At 45.8% G+C, this 6,186-nt stretch overlaps 1 pseudogene; it reads left to right on the top strand.

Moving 5' to 3' along the window:
• LOC103272764 overlaps positions 1-5,126 on the top strand; it is a 16,483-nt pseudogene extending 11,357 nt beyond the window's left edge.
• The last annotated feature ends 1,060 nt before the right edge of the window (positions 5,127-6,186 follow it).

Here is a 6,186-nt window from a genome sequence, read left to right as displayed (position 1 = left end):
TGCAGTAACTGTCCAGTCGTTGCAGTGTCGCAGCGGTGGCTACAGCCGAGCTCTGTCTGAAGAGCAGGTTGCGATGCTGGGGTCCCCAGCCCCCCGGGGCGAGAGTCAGAGACCCACTGCGGATCTCCCTTGCAGAGGCCTTCAGACACCGGGTTGCCCTGTCGCCATTTTGCCGCCGGACCTACTTTTTGATTTATTGTAGAGACAGAGTCTTGCCAAGTTGTCTGGGTGTGTCTCGAACCCACAGCCTCAGCGAATCTACTCGCCTTGGCTTCCCAAAGTGCTGGGATTACAGGCTGAGCCACCGAGCCCGGCCTCCATTCTTTTTCTTTGCCACGTTGTGCAGGCTACTTGCTCTCTCTACATGGAATGCTTTTCTACTTTTTTTCCTATTCTTTATGTATGTCCTCTTACTTTGTTCAATTCTGAAGTTGCACTGTAGGTTGGAGGTGGTCCTTTTTGCAGTTTTGAGATTTACTTAAGGGGAGAACTGTGATTCAAAATCTGTCTGCAGGTCCTGGTATTCGCTGACAGGTGTGTGGATAATGTGGAACCCACTTCCCACTGCCCTGGAATCTGTCCATGCATTGGGGCTGTAGGTTTACTCCCTGAAATAAAATGTGGTTAGCAGAGGGGAGAGAATGGAGCAGATAGTGGGTTGAAGAGGGGAGTGGAGCGATAGAGGAGTAAGGGGGGAAACAACGAGTGTGCCAACAAATAGAGAGAGAGACCTATACTGAAACAGATAAAAACAATAGACCACAGCTACAGACGAACCAACTCTCATACAAAAAAAAAAATAAAAATAAAACATATAGTGATGCTAACATAGAAGCTAACCAACCACCTTGTTAGTGTGCTGTTCCTCTATACAAAGATATGGTTTACAGAGAGAAGAAAAGAGAAGAAAAGGAAAAGGAAAAAAGAAAAAAGGGAACAATTCAGTAGGAATAGAATTAAGTCATTAAACTAATAAAATCAATTAAGCACACTCTGAGACATTTCGTTTAAGTCCAGTGTCCTTTCAGGTCTGATTTCTAGTTTTCTTTTCAAGTTGGTAAGTTAGTTTGCAGTTAGGTCAGTTGTCCCTGGTCTGCTTTTTCAGATTACCCTCCATTCGCCTGTTTCTCCCGTTTCGGTGTCGTTACCTTGAATCGCCAGCAGGTGGTGCTATCTCAGCTGCTCGCCCCAGAGTGGGTGGGGCCGGACAGGAACAAGATGGCTGCCTGCCTCTGAGCAGGCAACAGGAGCCTTACACCGGGCAGGCAGGACAGTCTCGGACTCAGGAGAGGTGGCAGCGATCCCAGCAGATCTTCCCTGAAGGGGTTTGATGTGGATCGCCTCGGGCCTGGGTGGTGTGATATGCTCCCCATCACAGAGGCTGCGGCAGCGGCGGCGGGGGGAGGGGCGGCGGCGGCAGGCAGCGGCACTGTTTGCGCTGCAGTAACCGTCCAGTCCGTTGCGATGTCCCAGCCGTGGCAACGGCCGAGCTCTGTATGAAGAGCAGGTTGCGATGTTGGGGTCCCCAACCCCCCGGGGTGAGAGTCAGAGACCCACTGCAGATCTCCTTTGCAGAGGGCTTCAGAGACCGGGTTGCCCCGTCGCCATCTTGCCGCTTCTCCTCGATATTTTTTTTTGAAATAATACATCTCAGTGTTGATCAGTGGTTCCCATTGGCAGTAGACTTTTACTTTTTTTGTTTCAAGTTATTTTATTTTAAAGATGTGGGGTACAATTCAGGATTAGGTATACAAGTGGTCATTGAACAGAAAAAGTTTGGGCCTCCCTTTAGTCCCCACTTTGCCTGGTTTGAGATCAGGTACCCTTATTAACATAATTTGCTCCCCACCCTGGGCAGTTTCCAGCTACTGCCAATTCATTATAGTATTATGGTAAAAGTTCAGGGTCTGCTTTTGAGTGAGAACATGTGGGTACTCACTTCTTTGTTTCTATGATAAATCTCTGAGTATTATAGACTTTAATCCATCCAAGTTGCTGCAAAGTACATAATATTGTTCTTTATGACTGTATAATAGTCCAACATGTATATGTACCACATTTTTTTATCCAGTTTGGTTTTGATGGGCAGCATAGTTACTTCCGTGTTTTTGCAATTGTAAATAATAGGCAGCAGACTTTTTATTAAGCAGGTTTTCCCTGTAGAAGGCCAGGGACAGATGTTAGCACAAAGAGGATAACAGGATGTGGCCTTACCCTCAAGGACAGAGACACCTAAGCTTAAAGACAAGTTCTAGCACAAGTCAGAAATGCCCGGGATCTAACGAGGATTTCTATGAAGTTAATTTTGGAGGGGAAGTTGGAAGAAAAACTGCAGGGCTTCTTGGGAGACCAAGACCTGGCTTGTCCTGGGCTCAGAAAGATGCTCAATATTTAAGCTGGTGAAAAAGAGAGGAAGAAAAGGGAAGGAAGTAAGCACAGATACAAACACACTTTAGAGAAAAGTGAACAGATGTCTTTGCTTGAAGTCGGATCTTGGCTTAGGAGTGAATATGTCAGACATTTCATGGTCTTCTTTGGCCCTGCCTTATATCAGGAATGCCTTTCCCCTGTTTATCCCTCAAGCCACCAATTTAAGGCCACCTCCCATGTGAAATTTCACCCAGCACCCTCAGGTTAACCCTCCTATGAAGGAGCTTGGCTTGCCATTCTTCTGTACTATGTCCTTTTGCTTTGTATGGTACTTATGTTCAGTATGTGTCTCCAGGGCCTGCTGAGAATTGGGACTGGATCCTGTTCACCATCTTTGTATCTCTAAAACTGAGGAGAGTACCTGGTTTGGAAATGCCCAATAAATAAAACAAAACAAAGTAAATAAAATCTGGGCTTTGGCAGGAAGGAATTTACAGTGTTACCCTTGTGTTTCGGAGGAAGGTAATCTCAAAATAGATGAACGAAGTATGAGAAACTTCTCAAAGGAATATGTCTTCTCCAAATCAGTGGACTTTGGCTTATCCCTAGATGTTATGAAACTAAATCTCTAGGGAGAAGAAAAGGCTTAATCTGAGTCTCAGACCCAAAGAATAATCCTAGACTTAGGCAGCGAGTTTATTGCCTCTGAATTAATAGCTAGGAAAAGCATGCTCTTATCTATAATAGCAATCATTCCATGCATATATATATTTACTAAGCAGTGTTCTTCTGTCAAGCAGATATCAGTATCAGATGTAAACCCTAAGCACAGTTGCTACTAGGTCAATGGTATTTTTAAAAAATAGTTGATCAGTTATATAAATAGACACTATTTTCTGGGCATGCAGAAAATGAAAGGATTTACATAGATATATTGTAAAGGAAAGGAAAGAATCCCAGCTTTATTTTGTGTAGAGTTTTTTGTTTGTCATGATAATTTAAAAAATCTAAAATAGAAGGTTAAAAATGAAAGATATTAGCACTGCTATATGGTTATAGGATTAGAGAAGAGTTTAAGGGAGATTATTCAGAGTATTTTTGACATGCATGGTGTCAGTGTGAAACGTGTGACCCTAGTATGATGATACTTGATATCTCAACCTTACATTTCACCTGTTGACTATTCCACCCACTGGTTTTTCCAGAATATTTGTGGAACTTACTCAGAACCGAAGAGCTGCCAACCCGTTTTGGTATGTAGACCTCCCAGCTAGCCAGAGACAAAACATCATTTAAATCAGTCTTCTGTATTACATAACTGCCTGTTAACTCGGGTTAAGTTTTAATGAATGACTTTAACGAAAGTTTATCTCATACTATGATGTGGGTAGTTAGCCTTCCTTATAAAGCAGAGGAGGAAAATGATTAAGAGTGTATTATCACATCTTTCTAGTCCATCAGCCATTTAGGGTTTTGAATGGATGGAGCTCAACAAATAACAAAGTTTCTCTGTCATGTACAGGTTCTTCTCTATATGTGAAAACCAGTTAACATTAGTTTTGCAGGAGAGGGAAGGAATGCTAAATTACCCAACACTTTTATTTAAAATTAATTTTTTCTGTCTAAAGGTCAGAGCTTGCAGTGCTTGCCTGTGCATCAGATGAATTTTGGGGTAATCATAACTTAATAAGATCCGGTTGCTCAGAAGCAATATTTCAGTTCATTCTTTTATAATTTCATTGACACGAAACAAATATTCCCAAACATTTTTATTTTATTTTGGATATTTAAAAATTTATTATTGATCCGGTCAAGATGGCGCTGGCGACAACAGTGTGTGTCCCTGCGCTCGCCCTGTTCTGCTTGGGGGCCCGGCTTCCGGGCAGGTGGAGGGTGGGGGGGAGATGGCGCGGCGCTTCGGGAGCCACCCGGTGCTGGTGGACCGGCTGCGGCCGCGGGGATTGCTGTGATGAAATTCAAGCACCCGCCCGTGAACAGCCTCAGCCTGCATTTCCTGAGAGAGCTGCTCTGGAATAGCCAGAGAATGGAAGAGCTGGAGAAGCTAGAGAATGGCAAGACCCCCCGCGGCCTGGTGGTGTCCCCGGACTGCCCTGGCGTCTTCTCGGCGGGCTCGGACCTGCGGGAGATGCGGGGGCGGAACCGGCCCACGACGCTGGGTCCTGGAAGGACGTGCAGGCGCTGTGGCTGCGGTTCTACCTGTCCAACCTGGTGCCGGTCGCTGCCGTCAACCGAGCCCACCCCGCCGAGGTTGCCTGCTGCCCCTCATCCTGGCCGTCGACCCCAAGTACAACATAGGGCTGGAGACCCTGCTGGGTATCATCGCTCCCTTTTGGTTTAAAGACACCCTTGGGCACCGAGGTGCAGAGGGCGCCCTGCAGCTGGGGCTGTTCTTCCAGCCGGCAGGGCTCCTCCAGGTGGGCGTAGTGGACCAGGTGGCACCCGAGGACCAGATGCAGAGCATAGTGCTCTCAGTGATGGCCGAGTGTCTGGCCATTCCAGACCATGCTTGACAGCTGACCAAGGCCATGATGCGAAAGGCCACAGCAGAACACCTGATCAAACAGCTTGACGAGGACATCCAGAACTTTGTCAGCTTCCTCTCCAGAGACTCCATTCAGAAGTCCCTGCAGGTGTACTTAGAAAAGCTCAGAAGAAAGAACGCTAGGAGCTCTGCTGCCAGAGACTTTCAGTCCTTTGTGCCCCCCAGGGGTCCTCTTCTCCCAAAGGAGTCTTAAACAAGGTGTTTTTCCACTTAAAAGTATTTCCCAGTGTTTTGTTTTGCAGATCTTGGATAGAAGGTCCTATTCCTTGTAACCCGATGTCCCAAGCACCCCCCCCACACACATACACACACAGGTGTCTTTGCCTAGCAGGAAGGGAGGCTGGAGGACAGTGTCTGGAGGACAGTGTCTGGACTCGGATCATGAGCAGGCAGGTGGGGCTGTCCTGGGCCTTGGCAAGTGTTTCCTTTCCCAAAGCAGAATTGTAAATAAAGTCCTTGTGTTAGCAAAAAAAAAAAAAAAAAAAAATTATTATTATTATTTTCAACAGATTTGCCTTCCTCAGTGTGATTGCCTGGCGTTAACATTAAAAATAGTCAGCAATGACCTGGCATGGTGGTTCAAGCCTGTAACTTGGGAAGCTGAAGTAAGAGGATTCCCTGAGCCGACGGGTTCAAGACCAGCCTGGGCAATTTGATGAGACTTCGTCTCTACAATAAAAAAAAAAAATTAGCCAAGTGTGGTAGCACGTGCCATAGTTCTGGCTACTTAGAAGGCTGAGGTGGAAGGAGCACCTGAGCCCGGGAGGGCAATGCTGGGGTGGTTATAAGCCTGCCACTACACTCCAGCCTGGGCGACGGAGTGGTAGTCCTACTAAAAAAAAATAGCCAGCATATTCAGGCTTATGCCAAATGAGGATGAATGAGGAAGTTGGCAAGGTGTATGTGGCTATGTGGGAAGCGGGAGGTAAGAAGTTAGTCCATAATTTCAGGATTATCTGTAGTTAATCCCAGAAGCAGATCATCTACATATGGACATGTCCCTGTGTGGGATGGGGTGACAGGGAAGAAAGAAAAGCCCATGTGCCTGAGACCTGACAAAACTATTCTTTGTTTGCATTCAGTTGCATGGCAAGATCGAACAATGAGATGAAAGTAAAAGGTCTTCCATCTGTGAGAATTTTAGCATGTTTTTTAATCAATATTTTTTATTATGATGTTGTGGGGTACAGTTAAGGGTTAGGTATACAATTACATTTCATTCAGGCACCCTGTTGATAAGTGGTGTTTCCCCA

This window comes from Carlito syrichta, unplaced genomic scaffold (assembly GCF_000164805.1).
Source record: "Carlito syrichta isolate Samal-C Ts95f unplaced genomic scaffold, Tarsius_syrichta-2.0.1 Scaffold313204, whole genome shotgun sequence".
Taxonomy (NCBI): Eukaryota; Metazoa; Chordata; class Mammalia; order Primates; family Tarsiidae; genus Carlito; species Carlito syrichta.
This window is presented reverse-complemented; position numbering and strand designations above follow the sequence as displayed.